This window comes from Panthera pardus, unplaced genomic scaffold (genome assembly GCF_024362965.1).
Source record: "Panthera pardus isolate Hobbes unplaced genomic scaffold, ASM2436296v1 HiC_scaffold_20, whole genome shotgun sequence".
Classification (NCBI taxonomy): domain Eukaryota; kingdom Metazoa; phylum Chordata; class Mammalia; order Carnivora; family Felidae; genus Panthera; species Panthera pardus.
Window position 1 is genome coordinate 39,460,668 of NW_026526766.1, and position 21,030 is coordinate 39,481,697.

At 49.7% G+C, this 21,030-nt stretch overlaps 1 protein-coding gene and 2 long non-coding RNA genes across 11 annotated transcripts in view; 2 read left to right on the forward strand and 1 right to left on the reverse strand.

Moving 5' to 3' along the window:
* Positions 1-21,030, reverse strand: part of NFIB (nuclear factor I B) — a 450,264-nt gene that overhangs the window by 263,913 nt on the left and 165,321 nt on the right. The gene's annotated exons all lie outside the window — the stretch shown is intronic.
* LOC109247096 (uncharacterized) overlaps positions 1-21,030 on the forward strand; it is a 44,940-nt gene that overhangs the window by 22,053 nt on the left and 1,857 nt on the right. Inside the window, exon 2 of one of the 2 annotated variants that reach the window (XR_008424199.1) lies at positions 17,488-17,627. The exons of the other annotated variant lie outside the window; for it this stretch is intronic. This is a non-coding gene — a long non-coding RNA (uncharacterized LOC109247096). The remainder of the gene's footprint in view (positions 1-17,487; positions 17,628-21,030) is intronic. 2 annotated transcript variants of the gene reach the window in all.
* Positions 17,634-19,034, forward strand: LOC128778582 (uncharacterized). Its single transcript, XR_008424200.1, has 2 exons — positions 17,634-17,853; positions 18,826-19,034. It is a non-coding gene; the product is annotated as an uncharacterized LOC128778582 (long non-coding RNA).

A 21,030-nucleotide genomic window follows, 5' to 3' on the forward strand; every position in this document is an offset into this window, starting at 1 on the left:
CCGGGTAGAAGCGAAGTTGATCTCACTTCACAGACGGTCTGCTCAGACACCTGCGCATCAGCATTTGGCCACTAAATCCTAAACTTGTGGAGTGGAACACAGTGGCCGTCAACTTCATCCATTTGGCTTCAGCAAACCACGTCGGGAAGGAGTTCTTTACGTATTTTGTTCAAGGCAAGAGCATTATTCACCATGATGCTCTGTTCTCTCAACCTATAAATGAGTGGTTCTCGACCCTGGCTAAACATTAGAATCACCCAGGGGAGCTTTTAAAAAATACCAATGCCCACACCACATCCCTAGAAATTCAGATTTAATTGGATTGAGGAGAGACCCAGGCACTGGTAATTTTTTTTTTTAAAGCTCCCCAGGTGATTCTAATGTGCAGCCCTAGTTGAGAGCCACCCCAGAGGATAAAGTGTTCCTCCAAAGAGTCCTAAGTTGGGAGGCTTCTTGTTCTATAGAAGAGGGTCAGTATGGACCTGCTGTACCTTAGTGAATGGGAACAAACCTTTCTCTTAAACAGGAAACTGACTGCTCTTCGAACGTTTTCCTTGTGAAGAATGCAAATTGCATTACCGACTCAGAATGACGTAATTTGGAATCGCGTAATCCGGTAGTGGTTACCTACACCTGGCAATTTTTCCAGACTTTAACTTTGTAGGTCGTACTGCCTACCTAAAAGCTCTCAGGCAGTCCCAAAGTGAGCTACTGGTTTAGTGTGAAAGCTGGCCCACTGGAAGCAAAGTCGAGCAAAGGACAGAGGACTTACCAGCCTTTGAAGGGTTTGCTCTTTAGACATTAATACCCGTCATACCCGATGCAGCAACAAATGCCTTCCTGCCGCTGGTATGGCAATGGAGCCTTGGTGGATGAAGAATGTAGGTCAAAGACAAAATAAGGAAACGTAATCTCAGGCTTCTGCCCGGACAAGAGCCCAAGAAGAATAAAAGACGACTTTGGAAGACCTCAGAGGCTGCTAGTCTTCTGGCATCTCACTCTGTGGCCTCTTCCGTTATAAGGGAACATCTCTACGTGACGAATTGCCAGCAACACTCACACCTATCAGAATTGGGGGATTCACGGTGCTCATGTTCACTTGTGCAGGTTGTTCACTGCCCAAAGGTGCCTGGGACACGGGGGCTGAAATGTGCAGTGAAAAGCAGTGCTTCCAGGAAGGACAAGAGGACTCTATTTGTAGTTCACAGAAAGATGCTGCCCGGAAAGTGGGATCCCCGAAGAGGGATAAAGACACAACAGTTTTCCACGTCCCTGTCATAAGCAGCAGAGGCCTCGTGATGAAAACAGGGAAGAAGAGAGAGGAGCAAAGAGATGACCGAAAGTGTCAGGGTTCCCAGGGATCGTCCACCCTCCCTGGTGCTCCAGTGCTCCAATATCAGTGCCTCTCGATGGTCGTTAAGGCTGGGCTAAAACAGGAAAATGTACAGGAAGCTGGTGAAATGTGGAAATGGAATATCTGTAGAACAGACAATAAGACCCAAGGAAAAAGGAAGTCTAAGGTGGGAACATTTTTTTATGTGCTCATTCTCTCCTCAACTCAAGTTGGGGCCCCGGCCATGGCTCACGGGCTTGCCCACGGCTGTGACAACCTGGTTCGGCTTCTGGGAAAGAGAAAGAAAGAGCGGGGATCCCGGCAACAGTCACTGGTAGAGGGCCAGGACGGGCGCCTCCACCAGTGAATGCTTCCAGATGCACCGAAGTGTTGTCCCAAAACACGGCTCAAGAAACAGCTTAGGTAGAGAGTGACTCCTCTGGAGGAAAAAAAAAAAAAAAAAAAAAAATCAGTCATTTTGACAAGGTCAAAATACCAAGAAAACAGCATTCCCAATTGAGAAGTTACGGGTCAGGACCACACTCCATTAGAAAATGCTCTTTTCTGCTTCTCCCTCAGACATTTTGGCTCTGACATGATTTTTAATAAGTCCTCCCAAACAGCAACTCTCTGGGCACAAGCTCTCAACTAAAAACATGTCAGTGGTTGGGTTTGGGGTAAGGGTTCTCTCCCCTTGCCCATGACAAAAAGAAAGAGGAAGCGGTCAAATAATGGAGCTAAATAATCCCACCTGAGAACAAATGGTCCCAGGTGCTACTTGGGCACAGAATTAGTGGGTTGTAGTGTTGTCTGCACTGCTCAGAGGGACTCAGAGGGAAGGGAAGTTTCCCTCGGGATCTGAAAATTGGGGCAATTTGGATGATTTCCTCTTTGCTTGTACCTTGGAAAGGTAACCAGGGAGGAAGCCAGTGGAGTGAGAAGGAGAGAAGGAGGGAAGGAAGGAAAGAAGGAAGGAAGGAAGGAAGGAAGGAAGGAAGGAAGGAAGGAAAGGAAGGAAGGAAGGAAGGAAGGAGGCAAGGAAGAAAGAAAGAAAGAGAAAGAAAGGAAGGAAGGAAGGAAGGAAGGAAGGAAGGAAGGAAGAGAAAGAAAGGAAGAAAGAAAGAAAGGAAGGAAGGAAAGAAGAAAGAAAGAAAGAAAGAAAGAAAGAAAGGAAGAAAGAAAGGAAGGAAGAAAGAAAAAGAAAGAAAGGAAGAAAGAAAGGAAGGAAGAAAGAAAAAAGAAAGAAAGAAAGAAAGAGTAAGAAAGAAGAAAGAAATGAGGGAGGAAAGGAGGGAGGAAATGAGGGAGAAAAGAAGGTCTCATTTACTGAGCACAGACAGCTTGCCCAGACATCGCTTGGCTTTTCCATATATGTGATTCCACGTAATCTCTAGAACACCACTGTGGGGTAGGTATAGTTGCTTAGTTAATAAGTGGCCAGGTTGTATCCCATCCAGGTGTACCTGACTTCAAAATCCTTCCCTTTTCCTTTTAACGACTAGTCTCCGCCAACTAGACACACATACATGTACACCTGTGTTTATGCATGTGCACACGTGTGTTTTATTTCTTAAGTGCTTCTTAATCTTGCCCTATCACCAAGCAACCAAACAATGAGAGTAAATTTCCTATGTCTGTTTTTTATGCTCTTCTCAGACTCTAAATGGTTTTCCTCTCTCCAGAGTTACCACTAATGTCGTTTTCATCTGTCGTTGCCTGTATCTTATTGAAAAAAGGAGAAGAGGAGGGTGGGGCCGAGGGAGATCATTTGTCCTGGCTCTTTGGCTTATTACTGGGCATAGACTATTTTGGGGGGGTGGGGGTGGGGTAGAGGGGGATGCCCCCATTTTGCCAACCCCATACCATGCAGCTGTGGGAATTCTCTCGTCTGCTTTAGATAAACAGTCCGGCCCTGTTTTGCCCACAACTTCTCGAGAGTTGAAGTCTCCTCCTTCACGGAGAAGACAACCATCCTTGGAGAAGCTTCTTTTCAAGCAGCCATTGTACAGTCCTCTGAAGGAGGGATTGCAGACCTCGCCCCCATTGCCAGGGGCCTCTACCTTTTTGGTTTTTTCCCCCTGGGGAGATGGGGAGGGGCTGGAGGTGGGAATGTGCCTGATGAGGCTGCAGCCTGCCTCCCGTGGGTCACCTGCTGCCCAGGGGAGGAGAGCCATGGCCAGGTTTTCCCCGTGTCTCCCTGGAGCAGACACAGATGCTTCAGGAGGAGAGACGCTATCACAAAAGGGTTTATTAGGAAGAAAAAAAAAAAAAACCAAAAACATGTGAAAGGGGATGGGGTGTTGGCAAGCAGGCTTGCTCCAAGCTCAGCCTCTGCTGTCTGTAGTCTCCATTTATTGATTCTTTTCTTTCTCCACTCCCCACTTTCCAAGGGTTCATATTCAGTCCCCAGAGAAAAGCAATCTCCAGGCAAAAATGGTTACAGTATTTTATTAAAGTTTGGTAGAGAGGAGGGAAGAGGAAGGAAAAGGCTGGACTAGGGGGCACGGGGTGGGGGTGAGGGGGGTGATAATGTCTGCCTGAGAGCGAGGAAGAGAGAGGGAGAGAAAGGGAGGGCAGGCATGCATGAGAGTCTCAAGCAGCAGCCAAGAAGCAGAGAAAGGGCTGCTGGGGACAAGGAGGGGGGTGGTGTGCCAAAAGCCTTATAGAAAAAGAGCAAAGATCCGAACAGGAGGAACGGTTAAAAAACTGAAGTGCAAATGGACCTTGGGATCCTCCCTGGGAAGAGGGCTACAAACAAAATACAAGACAGGATGCTGGGACACCTCAGAGTAACACAAGTCCTGAGGAGGCAGTTTGGAGAGGCCACAGAAATGGCCTAGCAAAGAAAGAAATAAATGCCAGAGAATGCTAATATGCGGAGGGCCTTTAAAGAGAGGGAGAGAAAGAGAGAGAGAGAATGGAGGTCTGAGACACAGAGCGACATCAAGTGAAAGCCGAAGCAGAGCAGAGACAGGGACAAAACACACACGCATAGCCAGACCCCAAGAGAGGGACACGGAGAGAGTCACACACAGAGAAAGACAGACAGGGCTGGGGGTGGGGGTGGGGGGGCGATGGGAGTGGGGCGAGAGGGAAAGTCTCCAGCCAAATGCGGGAGATTTGGCAGGTGGACAGCAGCAGCCGGCCAGGCAGTCACTGCACTTGCTGCGTCTAGTCTATTGTCTGGAGGGGGGGAGAGGGAGTTGTTTGTTTGTTTTGTTGTTTGGCCTCTTTGTCTCTTTTGTTCCAAGCAGTTAGTTTGCTCCTTTCCCAGACACTGGGCTGATGGAAGAGCTTTATGGATTTTTCTTAAAGGGACAGGATTAGCTAGTTTACCAGTGTAGCATTAGTGATGCCTCAGTCCTAACCAGTTTCTACCTAACAGGCTATATATATATCTGTACTATTTTAAAAGATCAGAGTAAGGATGGAGAGTTAGTATTTTTGCTGTTTTTGTGACTGGTTAACAAGAATAAACGGGTCAAGTTCACCCTCCCCTCCCCCCCCCTCCCCAAGCGTCCTCCTCCAGGGTTGCCAACACTGCCAGGGGAAGAAGGAGGGAAGGACAAAAAGAAGAAACCCCTACAAACCAAAGTAAATGGAAACCATACATAAATAGCTCCAAACATTGGTACATGTTCTGCCCCTCTTTTTTTAACCTAGGCATCAAGATGAGAAATATAAACTCAAGGCTTTAAATAACCACCAGAAGAAGGGCTTTGAAGGGATAGGGGTGACTGGGCCACAAGTCCTCTGACGCTCACCAGGCAGGCACCGAAGGCCCCCCCTGGCCTCACAACCAGACCTGTTTCCTGTAGGCCCTTCCCAGGCTCCATCCCAGAGGACAGACACTGGGCTGGGGGCTTGGGGAACCTGTTTTGGGTCACCCCTTGGGGCTTGGCCTTCCCGAAGGAAGGGACTGTTAACACAACTCAGAACTCAGGCTGCCCTATGCCGGTGTCGGAGGGTAGAGAGTCACTCAGCTGACCTGAGAGCCACTGCTTATTTGTTTGAGGAAGGGTAGAGGAAAGGGGTATCCCGCAAGCCTCTGACTTTTTTGTTTCCCCAGAGACTCCTAGCTTCCTATCCTTCCTAGTAATTTAAATCAGTTTTGGTCTAAAGCAGACAGCTTCTGAAGGAAATGAAATTTCAAAGCACTCCCAAATTCATCCACGTTTGAGTTTGAATCCATCTCTAGGCCTCCCTCCAAAATAATGCCCAGTCCTTTTTCTTCATCCTAACTACGCTTTTCCCTTGCTTGCTTTAAAATCTAGGATGCTGGAGATTAAAAATCATTACACACAATCCGAGGGCTTGAGGCCCTAGGAAGGGTTCAGAGGGGGTGGAGGTGCGAGAGGGAAGTGGGTGCTCCTTTGGGAGCAGGATCTTTTATATTACAAGCAAACAGATCCGAAGTGGACTCTTCTGCCCTGGAAAGTGCGGCTGCCACAGTTGGAGGGTGCAGGTTGGCTCTGGGGGCAAAGCGGGCTGTCACCTCCGCCCCACCCTCTGGGAGTTTGGTACTTAAGAGGTACACAATTCTGTCAGCCGCTGGGGTTTAGGGGTGGCAGGGTGAGGAGTTAAAAAGTAAGCTGCTTACACCTACAACTTATCCACCGCCCCCCCCCCCCCACCATAACTTCTCTCCTCTCGGCCACCGTCCCCCTCCTTTTTTCAAAGCTGCCATAGGTGTCCCGGCCCTTCGTCATTGCGAAGTTTTTGCTTCTGCTCAGGTGCCATTTGAAGGGGCCAGGGAAGTCCCGCCTTTCCAGGGGAAAGGAGGAGGGGATGCTGGGGGGCGAGGAGATGGGACCTTGGTTCCCGGCGGGCCCAGTCCGAGAGAGGCCTGTGGGAGGTGCGGCCAGAGGGAGCGAGGCAGCACGTGGGACACGTGTTTGCCCAGGGTTTGGAAAGAGAGAATGTTGTGGGGCGCGGGTCTCCCGAGACTCCTGGGGGAGGGGGCATTGGTAGGCAGCTTCGATTTGGGTGGACGTCTGACGTCCCAGGTCGCACGAGGTAACCGAAATCCTGCTAACCTTGAGCGTAGAACTTGATTCGGATCTGGGCACGCAGGCGCAGCCCCGCTCAACCCGTTAGCTCCCACGGACATCGCTTAGGGGCAGGCATCCTCGGTGGCCAACGATCTGAGGAGCACACCCGGCACGTGGAAGGATCAAAGCAAAGTGCTGGCCGCGACCCTGGCGGGGTCAAGTCCGATTCCAGAACCAGTCCAGCGGGGTTCAGGAAGGGCCCTGCAACCCCAGGCCCGTGAGTCCGCCCCGCGCCATCCGAGGGGGATTTCGTTTCTATTCCCCGCACGTGTCCCAGCGGCGCACCAGGAGATCCAGTTTCGCCGGAACGTTCCCGTTGACTTGTTGGTTTGAAAGTTGAAGCCCCGGGGTGGTAAGGCTGGCCACAAAAATTTCAAACCCCGCTAATCCTAGACAAAATAAAAACACAATAGGCCACAAACCAACCAACTTGGGGCAATTCTGTGGTGGTCTCCTGGCTGGGCACATGGAACAGTGCAACCTGGAGGGAGTGAACCTTTCTACTTCTAATGCCCAGTGTCGTGTGGGAAGACCTCAGGATGGAGTTACAGCCGGGTCCCCCGTCCACCGCATGCTCCCGTCTTCTAAAGAAGAATGAAAACAACCCCCCAAACCGGCCGCATCCAAAGCTCCGCGGGGTGGGGGGCAAGGGGCGCCGGAAGCTTGCCTGGAGCCCGAGCTTTGGCACGAATTTGCCTCCCACCGAGACGCAGGGTCTCCCAGGGAGACGGAACCCGGCCGGAGAAATCGAGGCCTGGGAGCTCCTGGCCCCCACTCGGGAGCCAACCCGCCCAGCGCGAAGAGTGCGTCCCCCGATCCCCACGCCGGGGAACTGCAAGGCGGGAGGACGCTCAAGGCTCCAGCAGGGTGGAATCCTAGAGACAAAAAAAATCTGAAAAGAAAAAAATAAATAAATTTGAACAAAACTAAACTACAAGCCCGCTGGTCCCCGCCGAAAGCGAGGTGGGGGAGGAGGGGGCGGGAACGGCCGAGGCGCAGAGAGTGGGGGATGCGAAACGAACTCCGTCCCCTGCAGAGTCGGTGCCTTCGGGGGCTCCAGCACCGCGCGCTCCCGCCGGCAAGGTTTGGACTCACGGGGGAGGGGGAGGATGGGAGGGAGAGGAGAGAAGAAGGATAGGTGGAGGGGGAGAAGGGAGGTGGTGGTTCTTTTTCTCCTCCAGCCAGCGCCAGCCGAGGCGAACTTGCGGTGGCGGAGCTCGAGAAAACTTTGGAAAGTTTCGGGAGCGCGGTTAGTGGTGGAGGCGCAGGGCAAGGAAGCAATGCTGGGGTGGGCGCTGGGGAGCGGACGGGGTGCTCCTGGGAGGCCAGGTCCTGGGGTGGTTAAAGATCCAAGCATCCTGGGTCAGGTCCGCCCCCGGCCGCAGAGGCTTCGAGGCGCTGACTGCGGGACGTTTCCTTAAGAGATGGACAAGACAAGACCGCGGGTTCGGCGGTCTCTGCCAGTGCCGAAAGCACTGCAGGGCGACGGCTCGGAGCAACAGCGGGAAAGGCTCGTCTGCCAAGGCGGGATTAGATCCTCCCGCCCAGGGGCCCCGTCCCCCATCTTCCCCCGCCCAGCGAGGGCCGCGCGCGCCAGGGATCTTTGGGGCGACGCGCGCCGTCTCGAGTCGCGCTTCGGCTCTCCGCGCACCACGTGCGCCCACGGCCTCAGGCGGGGATGTTTGGGCCAGTGCCCCTGAAAGAGAGGGGGCCACACAGCCAAGACCAGGCTTTGGCCACGTTCGGCCCGCGACCCTTGCTGGGGGCAGGATAAAATGGCCCAACCTAACTTTTCCCTGCGCCCTGGGAAGGAAGCGTGGCGCGCCCGCTGGAGCGCGAGGCCGCCGCCGCCCGTTCCACACGCGGCCTGGCTTTCTGCTTTTCCTCACTGCGCACCAGGGAAAGGCAGAATTCAATGATATCATCTAAGTGTCACGCAGTCTTTTCCTCTTTTCCTCTGGAGCCTAGTGTATTTCGAAGGGGTATCTCCCAATTCTCAAATAAATGTCTTTCCCTCTAAAGCCTGGCTGGGTTCTGTAGTAACCATTGAGGCGAAAATGACCACACACACACAAAGAAAGAAAGAAAAGAAAAAAGAAAAGGGAAGAAAAGAAAAGGAAAGAAAAGAAAAGAAAAGAAAAAAGAAAAAAGAAAAAAAAGAAAAGAAGAAAGGAAAGGAGAGGAAAGGGGGAAAAACCCAATCAGTTGTGAGTTTATAGCCTGAAGCGGCTTATTTGGGCGCATTGAACTCCATTCCAGACCGCGCAGCTCACCCTATTCGGGGAGAAGCTGGAGAATGGAGACAAAACAAGGTTATTTAAAGTGACTCCCGGAACGCGACTTCCCTTCCAAAACTCCTTAGGTGTCTGCTTCAGGGCTCCAGCTTAGCGCGGCCCGGGCAACCCAGCCTCGGATGTTTAAACCGGGTCAACCCCCGGCTGAAACTACCTGTTGGGAGAATGCGCAATCTAGACTTTCGGCCCTCTTTTCTCCCGCGCAATCCCCGCAGCGCCGGGATGGTTCTGGGTTTGGCAGGACTGGGGAGAGGACAGAAGAGCCGGGAGCAGCGGACAAAGTCAGCAGCTCCTGGCTCTACCCAGCGTGCTGCAGGGGCTCTTTGGAAAGTGGAAGCAGTCCCTAGAACGCGGTGCGGGGCCCTTGGCCGCAGGGATGCCCCCAAACTCTCACGATTCTCGAAATTCGGAAACCACGAAGCGGTGCGGTTCGTGCCGGCTTGGTGCAAGTCTAACTTAAAAAAAAAAAACAACACACACACACACACACACAAAGCCTCCTGGCGGCTTCCTCGGCGCGCACCCCCACCCCGCACTCCAACAGCCCACACTTTTCCCTGCACCGAAATTCACTTTACTACTTAAAATTCGGAAAACTCCGCCGCCGCTTGGACGCGCGGCAATCCAGAGGCTGCTTAAAGCTCTTGCACGAGTTGCTTGAGGGAGATCACTCTGCTCTTGCGAGCACACAGAATCTCTGTATCTTAAAACAGCCTAACCCGACGAGGAAGCAGAGTTAGCGGTGACAATCTGAGTAGTCTTTGCAGCCCGTTGGGGGAATTTTCGGAGCCTGGGGGACAGGGGGCTTGTCTCGCTGGAACCGGTGGGAAGGACGGTTCCGGCCGGGCCCTGGGGCTGGAAGTCTCATTTGGGGAGCGCACAGCCCGGGTTTGGCGCGCGCGTTTAATTACGTTCTTTAGGGCAAACTCTCCCGCACAGCCTGCGCCGACATTACTTCTGGGGGGATGTGGAGGCACAGGCTGGACTAAACCGGGAAATCCCCCCCTCCCCAGACTCGGAAACCACTCCGCATTGTGTCTCCGATGCGGGTTTCTGCTCTTTGATAGCGAACTGCACTCAATTTGGGGAGCAGTGGGACTTGGGAGAGGCCCTACCGACGGGCCCGTTTGGGGTCCGAGGGTACGGAAACTCTTTCTCCGTGATTGGGGGTACGGCGGCGCTTTATTTCTCGGGGCATGCGCTCACATTTTCCACGGTCACAACGCACTCGGCTTAAAACGAAATGGGGACAAATATGAGGCCACTGCAGGGAAGGAGGGGGGTAAGCCTCATCTTGCTTAGGATACTCGTTCTGACAGCGAAAACTGCCGGGCTGCGCCGAAGAGCGAGAATTTATTAATGAGAATTTATTGCACAGGAACGAGAGTTGAGACTTCGAGCTAAAAGACGGCTCAGGACGCTTCCCGCGCGGCAGTCTTTTATGATCCTGCCGCGTTAGTCTGTTCTGCCCCTAAGTCACACCCCTATTCCCAGTCTTAAGTGGCATTTCCCTTCCCAGTGTGCCTCTTTCCTGTGCCCACTCGTCTGGGGCTTCGTGTTGCCCAGGACCTCTCCGAGTCTGGAAAAACTCTCGCAAACTTGTCCTTCGCCCAGTGCGTATGCGCGGGTGGGCTCTCCCCGCGCCGCCGCGCCGCAGCCCCGGACCCTCCGGGGCCTGGGAAACCCGGTGCATTTTCCAGCGCTCAGCTTCTGCGCTCCTGTTTTATTTCAGTTCAATCCCAGGGGCACGGACCCAAGGATAATAAACAATGCTGCTTATTAGAGATACAAACGGGCGCAGAAAAGAACCACGCGGAAAAGCAAGCACAGAGACATTTTAACAAGTGGCCATGCATTCAGAACTGTCTTTGAACGTGACTTGTACAATGGGAGGGAGCCTCTCCAAAATTACAGAAATTCTCAGAATGTAGGTTTGTCAAAGGATGATGGCCGGAGCTATTTTTATTTATTTGGTTTTGCCTCTGGAAATCAGGCGGAGTTGTTGCTACCTGCCCAAGCTTCTCTACAAGCCGCCTCCCCCTCCCTTATCCCCCTCTTAGATCGCTAGGCCTCACACACAAAAAAGGGAGGGGTCTTCCAGGTGTGGGCATCCTTGGCTACCGTTATTTCAGATCCCTCAAGGGTTGAAAACACTGCCTCCCCTTTAGGCAGTGACAACACGGGCTTTGGGGGAAGATGTCATCGTAACGGGTGTGGTCAAATAATTCAGAGAGACGGGGGATTTTTTTTTTTTTTTTTGTATATATATAAACGCAGATACCTTGTGAGTGTTGACCCTGAGAGTGGAGGCTGGTGATTCCTCCTTGAGGTGCGGGTGAAACCGATTTCTGCCCTGCCTGATGGCCTTGGGAAAGGGCCTCCCATCTGCTCTGATCGCCTCCACCCCTTCCAATGTCAGAAAACCTTCCTGCCTGCAAATATTGGCACTTGGCTGCTACTGACAGGCGGTGCTGCTTTAAATAGGAAGAAGACCGCGGGGCGAAAAGAAAGTCACAACCTTCCTACCCACCAGACTACCTGCCTCCGGTCCCCAAAGGCCAAGCGCTGGCAAAAGAGACTTACAAGGAAAACCTCCGATTTCGGAGCAGGATGGGAAATGAATCAGCTGTGTGTTCCAGGAACAAAATCTCTCTTTGATTCTCAGGGACTGGGGTGCCCCAGAACGGGTCTCCCCTGTTTTAGTGCCTGAGCGCCTGCACTTCCTATGACCCTGTCTCTCCACTTTTCCATTGTTGTTGTTCAGATAAAGGTAACGCTGGGAGAGCTTCAGCGGTGCTTCAGTTCAGTCCGCCTGGGCAGCAAGTTCCTTTTGACTTTATCCAGAGTGCGGCTGTGCTTCTGGCGGTGCCAGGGGTGGGTCTGGTCTCACCACAGCTAGCCCCGCGCCCCACACAGAACTCTCAGCCTCTGGACCTGCCTGGGGCTGGCTCTGGCTGGGTCTGGGGCCTCTCTTTTGAAATGCACCCCTCTGCCAAGCAAGGGCATCTCCTCGGAAATGATCATGGGGCCAACTGCACTCAAGGAATAGCCCAAACCTTCCCTCCCTAGCTCCTACCTAAGTTGATGGCTTTACGTAGTGTTCATGAATTTTTGTTTCCTAACTTCAATTCTGAATGATCTTCAGAACTCTTGAGCTGTCTACCCTAGAGGCCAGCTTCTCCTAGGAAGGGAAGGGTTTGTGCCCGATGAGTTCAAGCTTGAGAGGCTGGCCTCTGCACAACTGTGGCTGCATTTTAGAGAGTGCCTCAGGCATTTTGGGTGCTGGACTTCTTCCCACTGTTTTCCAATTCAATTGGACGGTGCCTAGTAACTCCATAGAGAAGGAAACTGAGGCACAGAGAAGGGACTGGGCTTACCAAGGGCATACGGTGAACTGAGAGCAGAGTCTGCACCAGACCCCAGGTTTCCTGATTTGAAGTCCGTTTGCCCCAGTTTTGAGGCTGGTGTAGCTAACAAGACACTACTGTTCAGGAAACATCCACTGTGTGCCAGACCACTTATTGTGCCAGACGCTTTACATAGGTTGTCATTACAGTAACCCTAAAGAGCATTATTAGCCCCAATAAAAATTTGTAAAAATTATAAGAGTAACATATGCATAAATCAAAATATTTCAAATAATCCAAAAGGGCATAAACTGAAAGTAAGTCTCTTCCTCTGCCCCTTCTTCCAGAATAATGCTGATATTTTTCATTCCTTTAGTGGCTCTGTCCATATCTAATAGATGTCACCATTACCTTCCGAGTGAGGAGGGGGAGTGTCCCAATCAGGATAACCAGCTGTGGCTGCCTGTCTCAGACCCAGCACCACCATGACAGTCTACCTCAGGGAAGGTGAGGAGTGGGGAGAAACAAGGAGCGAGGCCACAGATAAGAAGGCTCAAGTCAGAGTTCATGTCACCCCTTCCTCTCCTCTCCACCTGCACCTGCTAATGCTACAGTTTTCCGGGAGCTGAGACCATAAGCTCTCTCGGTGCAGGTAACCTGATGGCCATTTGTGAGGGCTGCATTCCTTCCAGGCCTCAGTGCAAATGGACAAACAGCTTTCCTTGTGTCCTTGTCACCTAGCTGCTGTCACCCCAGTGCTGCTGCAGCCTGTACTAGCTCTGTCTGGGGCTGGGACAAGCTTCTTCAGCTTCAGATTTCCCTGCCTGTTGCTGGGGGTTGTTGGGAGGCTCAAATGAGAGACAGGGTGACAGGGGGTGGGAGGGGGTGAGGACGGGGGTGGGGGTGGACTGTAAACTTGAAATCTCTTTATGTAAATAGAGTCGCTGCTTTTCAAAGGTCTGGTTAGGACCCTGTGGCCCTTCAGTTCAAGATGGTGAATGTTCAGGGTTGTTTGCAAAAGGGTGTGCTTGGGGGATATGGGGATTTGCCTTTGGGTGTTGTGGATATAGAGGAGCAGGTATAGAAGTACATCTTAAAGTGGAGGGGTTGTTCATTTTTCCGTGAAACATGGGAACACTGAGTCTTTGGGATCAGGGGCTGCGGTGAATATGAAGTAGATTTCCTTCTGCGGGAGAACACAGAGAGCCAAGTTGGTGAGGGCAGAAGGAGGCACTTCCCGGCTTAGGGGTGCACAGTGGGTGGGTAAGAAGCATGGCCGAAGGTATGATTCAGCCTGTCCCTTTGGGTAGATGTCCCCCACCAAAGGCTGATGTTAGACATTCGGGAGCAGAGAGGGTGAACGCTGGGATAAGCTTCCCAGAACCGATCATTTCATTGTTTGCAACTATTTTTGTGAGTGGAAAGGAGAGGGATTTTAGAGGATGTGTGTGATAATTCTTTCAGGAAAAGCTAGTCCTGTCCTCGAGAGTTCCTCATTCTGGAAGAATTGCTAGAAAATCCTGAATTGGTGGCAGAGGGCAGTGGGGAGGGGGCTCCAAGTGAGAGCAAGTGACGGCCCCTGGCCATGGGCTCCTCCAGAAGAGGAGCAGCTGGGGAGGGGCTGGTGTCTCTGAAAAGCACTTCTAGAAACATGCACAAGACCCTGCAGCATGCACAGATCTGAGATGGTGCAGAGGGAGAGTGTGAGCGTCCAGGAGGAAGGAAAATAAACGGTTTTAAGATGAATGAGGGGGGTTGGGGAGTGGGCTGGTTCCAGAGAGAAACCGTGAAAGGAGGGAAAGTCAGATTTTTTTTTTTTTTTTTTTTTTTTGAGGCCCAGCCAGACTTCAGACTTCAGAGAGCCTGCCTTCAATGCCTGTGTCAGGACAAAGGAGGCTGCGCCCCCTGGTGTCAGACTGGCAGTCAGCACCGCTCGCTGCCGCAGAAACCTGAGGGTGGGGAAACCAGGGTCCAGCCAGAAAAGTCCACGGGTCAGTCAGATGCCTTTTCTTCTGTTTGCTAAGGGAGTGGAAGTTGAAATAGCCTTTGCTTTCTCAGATCTGGGGTCTAAATCGAGACTGTTTCAGAGAAGGAGGATTTTTGTTGTTTTACATGCAAGTTAAGTCAACAGGACAGTACCTGTTTCAAAGTAGCCTGGTGGGGTAGGAAGTCCACTGACCTGAGAGAAAAGACGTGCATTTGAGGAAGAGTGTTGGTCTGGGGCGAGTCATTAAATATTTCAGAGCCTCCCTTTCCTCGGCTTAGAACCAAAGGGGTTAGACTAAGATGGCTTTTAAAGTTTTTCTCAAGCTCTATCCAATATTGGGATTTATTCATCGCCACCCTATTATTCTCCGAGAACCTCGAAAACTGGACCTTATTATTTTTATTTTTCTTATGAGCTTGCAGGTACAAATGTTTCAGCATGATCTCCCTGATTCTGAGCAAAGGTGTTTGTGTCCCCTTTTCTTTTAAAACGGCAAAATATGCCTCTTTTCAGCACGGAAGCCATCCCTTCACCCTTTATGGAGCCTCCTGCAAAAAGCAACAGAGTGAGGTCTTCAGTCTCTGCTCTGGTTCTTTTAAAACTAAAGTAGGAAAGTGTCGTGCTGGAAATTATGCCACTGAGTGTTACATGTGGTAGGTGTGAATATATGCTTCAACAGTTCCAGGCATGAGACCAAAAACGTCCCCAGAATTAGCAGAGTTTTCAGCTATAATCTGGCTAACATTTCTACGAATAGGTACAAAGACCGATTTGAGAGTATGTTCTCTCTAAGGGGCTGTCTGGTTGGGATTCCACTGGAATTTAAGGCCATCCCTTGGACGGGCAGGTGATTTTAGCGGGATCAGCCCCAGGAAAACTGCGGTAGGGGCTCAGAGTCGGCTCTCCTAAAACCCGCAAGTCGAATCACTGCGATGAGCGGTCATTTGTACCTCACGGCGACTGACTTCTTCCTTCTACACCGCACTTGAACTCTTATCTCTACCTAGTGGCTACCTTTGCTTTTTGGTTTTAAGCCACGGATCACAGGCCCGCGGGGAGGATCACTTGGGTAGTCTTGCGGACGTGGAGGGTGCGCGAGGCCATTGTCCTGTACCCTGCAGGGTCACTACTCCATACACTACATGAGAGGACCGGTTCCCCCGTACGGGAGAGGGGATCAGGAGGAAGAGAAGCAGCACAACCAGATGAGCCATGGCAAGGATTGGGGGCCAGAGACTCGGAGCACGGTGCTTCTCTGAAGTGAACAGCTGCATTGTGGGCCTCGACGACCTCCAAAGTTCATAGGTTGAAGGCCTAGCTGCCGGGACTGCGGGCTACGACTGCATGTGGACATAGGGCCTTTAAAGATGCTCTTAAGTGAAAAGGAGGCCGTTAGGGCAGCTCTAACCGGTGTGACCGGGGAAGTCCTCGTAAGAAGAGGAGATTAGGACAACAGCCAGGTACTGTGGGAAGACCACACGAAGACACTCCAAGGGACGGCGCCTTAGAAAAAAGGGACTCTACCGACACCTTGTTCTCAGACTTCTGGCCCCCAGACTTGCGAGGAAATAAGTTCCTGTCTTCTACGCCACTCAGTCTATGGTACTTTGTCACGGTGGCCCTAGCAAGTGACTCTAGGTCGTAACTTGGCGCCCGCCAATCTTGTGGATCCATTCAGGGATGCAGCCCGGAGTCACCGATGTTTTTAGTGTTTAAGAGAGGTTAAGAATCTTTTGCTTTTGAAACGTTGGGAGCAGGGTACATTTCACGAACACACAAGCGGTGCGGTCACGCGGCACCCCACGCTTGGCCCAGGAAGGGCCAGGTGCTCTGGCTGAATGTTCTGCTATGGCCATGTGGAAATTCGTGAATTTGAAGAAGGGCCTGCACTTTTGGGTTGCACGGGGCGCAACAAACCACGTAGTTAGTCCTTGTTGACAGCTAACACAAACTTAAAATACAGTGCTGGTTAAGAGTATGAGGGCCAAAACAAAATAGGTCCGAGGCTGGGTGTAGCGTGGGACACTGGTAAGAACTTTGTGTTGCCAGTTGGATACAGAGAATCCTTCCAGTCTCTGGGGCACCTGGGTGGCTCACTCGGTTAAGTGTCTGACCCTTGATGTTGGCTCAAGTCATGATTCGTGGGATCGAGCCCCATGTCGGGCTCTGTGCCGACAATGTGGAGCCTTCGTGGGATTCTCTCTCTCCCTCTCTCTCTCTGCCCTTCCCCTCCCCCGCTTATGTGCTCTCTTTCTCTCTAAAATAAATAAACATTAGGGGCGCCTGGGTGGCTCAGTGGGTTAAGCATCTGACTTTGGCTCAGGTCATGATCTCACGGTTTGTGAGTTCGAGCCCCACGTCGGGCTCTGTGCTAAGAGCTCTGCTCTCTGCCCCTCCCCCCGATTGTGCTCTCTCTCTCTCTCTCAAAAATAAATAAATATTTTAAAAAATTTAATAAATGACCACAAAAAAAGTCCTCCCGTTTCTCTGAGAGCCCCTGGGGAAGAATTTATGGGACCCAGAGATTTTCTGGGGGTGGGAGGAAAGGCACAGATATTCTGCAGGTTTGATTCCCTGGGATTCTGCATGAGCTAGTGTGGCCCTAAGATTCCGCAGCCCCCCCACCCCCGCCCCAGGGATGGGCAGTGAGAACTTCACAATAGGAATACTTTGAGGAAAGGCCCAACATAAGGAGCTAAATGTTTGGTTTGGGGGAGGGGGCTGGGTTGGGCCCTGCGTACGGCTGATGCCGGAAGCTTTTCCAGAGTCATCCATCCAGGCACTGGAGTTGGGCTTTGGAAACCGCGTATGCTTGTTCCCCAGTATGAACAGTAGGACTCTGAGGGGCAGTGCAGCCCAATGTCAAGGCAGCATGGAGACCCGGCGGTGAGAGAGGAACAGTGGTGAGAGAGGACTGGCTAGACTCCAGCTTCCTGCCTGCGGTGTGTGACCAGGATTCTCGCTTTGGAGCCAGTCAGCCCCAGGATTCTTGAGGGGTTCTCTGTTGGGCCGAGCTGCAAGAGAGAACCCTGGCCTGTTTTAAGGCCGACCCGAGCACTTAATTGGAAGTAAATAATAGACTTCCATTTCATGGTGCGTGCCATAGTAGTTGATTCTAATTTGGAAGGGGCAAGCTGTGCCCCTGATGAAAGGAATGTAGTCATCAGGGCTAGAGTCATGGGGATATTATGGGGATATTACGGGGAGATCCTGTGTTTAAGGATATGCACTGATTTATAGACGCTCACTGAAAATATTATAGTGGAATGTTTGGTCAGGAGGTCTGCTTTTTTGGTTCTATTTCTGCCCAGTATTGGCGAACGGGTGAGTGTAAATTTTAAAAGAAGTAATTTCTTATGCACATTTGTGCAAACTCCCTAAGGGGAATCAGTGAAAGACTGTTTGAGACACTGGTTTTCTTGGAAGAAAGTTGCTACATAAATTAGTGTAGAGCTTTTTTTTTTTTCCATGGCAGGTTTGCAGGACCCTCTGAAGAACCCTCCCATCATGGAAGGGAGAAAATGAAACTCTCTACTAGCGTCTATTAGGGAAGCTAAATGTCTCTCTTTCCGGCAAGTTTCCCAAACCTCATGACTCTGATTTCCAGACCAAAGAGTAAGGTTTTATTTTTATTATTCTTTATACTTGGCATATGGAGGAGAGTCCCACAATGAGGCAGGCCAGACTTAGGTACCCCAGGGGGAATTCAGACACACCTACACAGTGCACCCCAAGCCAGCTCCTCCTTTCTCCTGACATACAGTGCCCTCCTTCTCCCTGAAGTGTATGAACAGGACTCCCCCTCAGAGCTGAGCCAGACCCTGGATTCTCAAGGGGTTGGGTGAGTGGCCCAATATTTAAGATGATTGAAATTCTATGTGTGGTGTTTCTGATTTAATTCCTGAATGACAGTTCCCTTAAACATGTGGGAAATAAGAAACCTCACTAAAAATTTTAATCTAAAAGACCATTCGATTCGGAGAAATGAAACTATGTCCACATAAAAGCTTGTGTTTTAAAACAAGTTTTAAATAAATGTTGACAACAGCATTATTCACAATGGCCAAAAAGGGGAGACAATCCGAATGTCCATCAACTAATGAATGGGTAAACAAAAATGTGGTACATTCACACAATGGAATACTATTTGGCAAAAAAAAGGCATGGAGTATTGTTACATGCTACACTGATGAACCTTAAAACATGCTAAGTGAAAGAAGCCAGTCACAAAGGCACACATATTGTATGATTTCATTTGTGTGAAATTCCTAGAGTAAACAAATCTACAGACATGGAAAATAGATTAGTGATTGCCGAGGGCTGGGGGTCAGAGTCCAGGCATTGAAAGATGACAGAACAATAGGACAGGGTTTCTTTTTGAGGCTATGAAAATGTTCCACAATTAATTCATTGTGGTGGAGAATGAACAACTCCGAAGATGTATCAAAAAACACTGAATTCTGGGGCGCCTGGGTGGCTCAGTCGGTTAAGCGTCTGACTTCGACTCAGGTCATGATCTCACAGTTCGTGGGTTGAGCGTCGTGTCGGGCTCTGAGCTGACAGCTCAGAGCCTGGAGCCTGCTTCGGATTCTCAGTCTCCCTCTTTCTGCCCCTCCCTTGCTCGTGCTCTCTCTTTCTCTCTCTCTCTCAAAAATAAATAAACATTAAAAAGAAAAAATAAAAACACTGAATTTTGCATTTTGAATGGATGAATTCCATCATGTGCAAATTATATCTCAATAAAATTGTTAAAATTGTTTAAAAGAAATGATACTTTTAAAAAGACCATTGGTTTATGTCTCTTTTTCTGAAGCTGATTCCCTTGGGACGCAGGTATCCGGGCTGAAAACCGGATTTTATGAGCTGAGTAAGATGACAATGTGAGAAATGGCGATTTTCCCTTAGGCAGAGATCTGATTTGCAGATCTGTGCGTACCCACAATGCTTGTGCCTGCAGCTGCTTTGAACTTTGCTGAAAAGATTTTTCTTAGCTTGAAATCATTAAAATATGTTTAAACGGCACTGAAGTGGCTTCATTGTTGTTATCTATTCCTTTCCCTCCCTTTAAGTAATAGCACCCCAATACCCTCTTAAGGAACCACCCACCTCGTTTTCAGTTCATGTGGTTTGAATATTGCTGACCCTACGCCTTAGGCTCTATGAGTCAGGCCTGACCAATCAGCACATTTCATCCAGTGGTGTGTCAGAGCTGGCTCATCCCAGCTTATTCGAACCAACTGGTAAATTTTTAGGAACTTTGTGAGCCAGTTGTTAAATATGATCACTATTAAAATTTTAAGTACATAAATTTATAATTAAATACGTTATACTTAAAATGGAGTTATTAGGCACTCAAAACTCATGGCCTCCTAATTATTTGAATACATTCTACTATACCTGTTCTCCTGAGGTTACTTACATCTATCAGATCTTCATGATTTAAGTGCACCCCTGTGTGTCTCTTTTCAACCCCATGTTCAGTGACTTCCTGTCAGCAGCTTGGCCTTGGCCATGGGCAGTGTTTATACATCACAACTATGTAAATGCTGCATATCAGGGCTTCTTCTTTCCTGTCAAGGAGAGTGTCAATCATCTGCCAGCTGTAGCGGCTTAAATAGTGCCCCCCCCCCCAAAAGATATTTGTGTCCAAATCGGGGAAAGGGATGTTTGCAACTGTGTTTAAGATAAGCATCTTGAGCTGAGAGCATCCTGGATTATCCCAGCATCTCTAAATACAATCACACGGGTCCTTATAAGAAGAGGCAGGGGAGTTCGACACACACACAGGTAATAGAAGGAGGCAATGAGACCAGAGAGATTGACTGAAGGAGTGCAGCCATAAGCCAAGGGATGCCTGGAGCTGCTAGAATCTGGAAGAGGCATGAAACAGAATCTCCCCTGGAACCTCTAGAGGGAGCACAGCCTTGCTGACACCTTGACTTTGGATGGTTAGCCTCCAGAAATATGCAAGAATAAATTTCTGTTTTGAAGCCACCCAGTTTGTGATAATTTGTGATGGCAGCCACAGAAAACTAACCTACTGGCATCCACTGGGGTACTATCGTACGACCAGGGATGGGCATGTTACCCCAGTTAGGACAATGGGAGGTCAGCTCCGTGAAAGAAACCATCTCCTTCTACTAGGGGTTGCCAAATGGTGCTATTTTTGCCACCATATTTGCCTAAGAATGAAAACAGCACAGAAAGTTGTCAAGTAGACCTCTGGAGAGAGAGAGAGAGAGAGAGATCCCAGAACAATGTTGTTTGAGAAGCTGGACCTAGTCTACTACTGGAATTCTCTATTGCATGAACGAATTAATTTCTTTTCTTTTTAAACCAAGTTCCTAACCGATATACACATGTGAATTTTAGGGAACATTTGAAAGTGTTCTTTTGCACAGACAGGGTTGTAAATACACAAGGTTGCTATCGTTTGATCAGTTATTACTGAAATCAGGCATAACTAACAATCAGGGAAACATATAACAAACAGTGAACAACCTGAGATCTACCTGAATTCGATCGTGTTCGTTTGTTCCACAAACACTTACTGAGCCCAACCATGTTTAAAGTGTTCTACTCAGGGCACATATCCATACATTTAACAGCTTACAACTTATTTGCCAGTAAGGAGTTTAGGATAGCTCACATTACTGAGGTCACCAGCAGTATTAACTTTTCATGACATAGCCCATATTTTTCTGGACAGTACTAAATTCATATAATTTCCTTATTTTTCCTAAAGAGAATTTGTTTAATGTACAATGAAAATATTCTAACTTCTTTATGAGATTCCATTTAAGTACATTCACAAATCATAAAAAAAAAAAAAAAAAACTTTTGACAAATTGAATATTTTAAGTTGGGAATTATTCTTCTGGTGATTTTCAATGACACTGTGCCTTTGCTAATTTTGTACTTCTCCAGAATTTTTATTCTCCATTATCTTAGTAATTTGTTAGCATGGATAGGCACATTTCTGAACGGAGGGTGTCACAGGAAATCCCAGAGATAGACA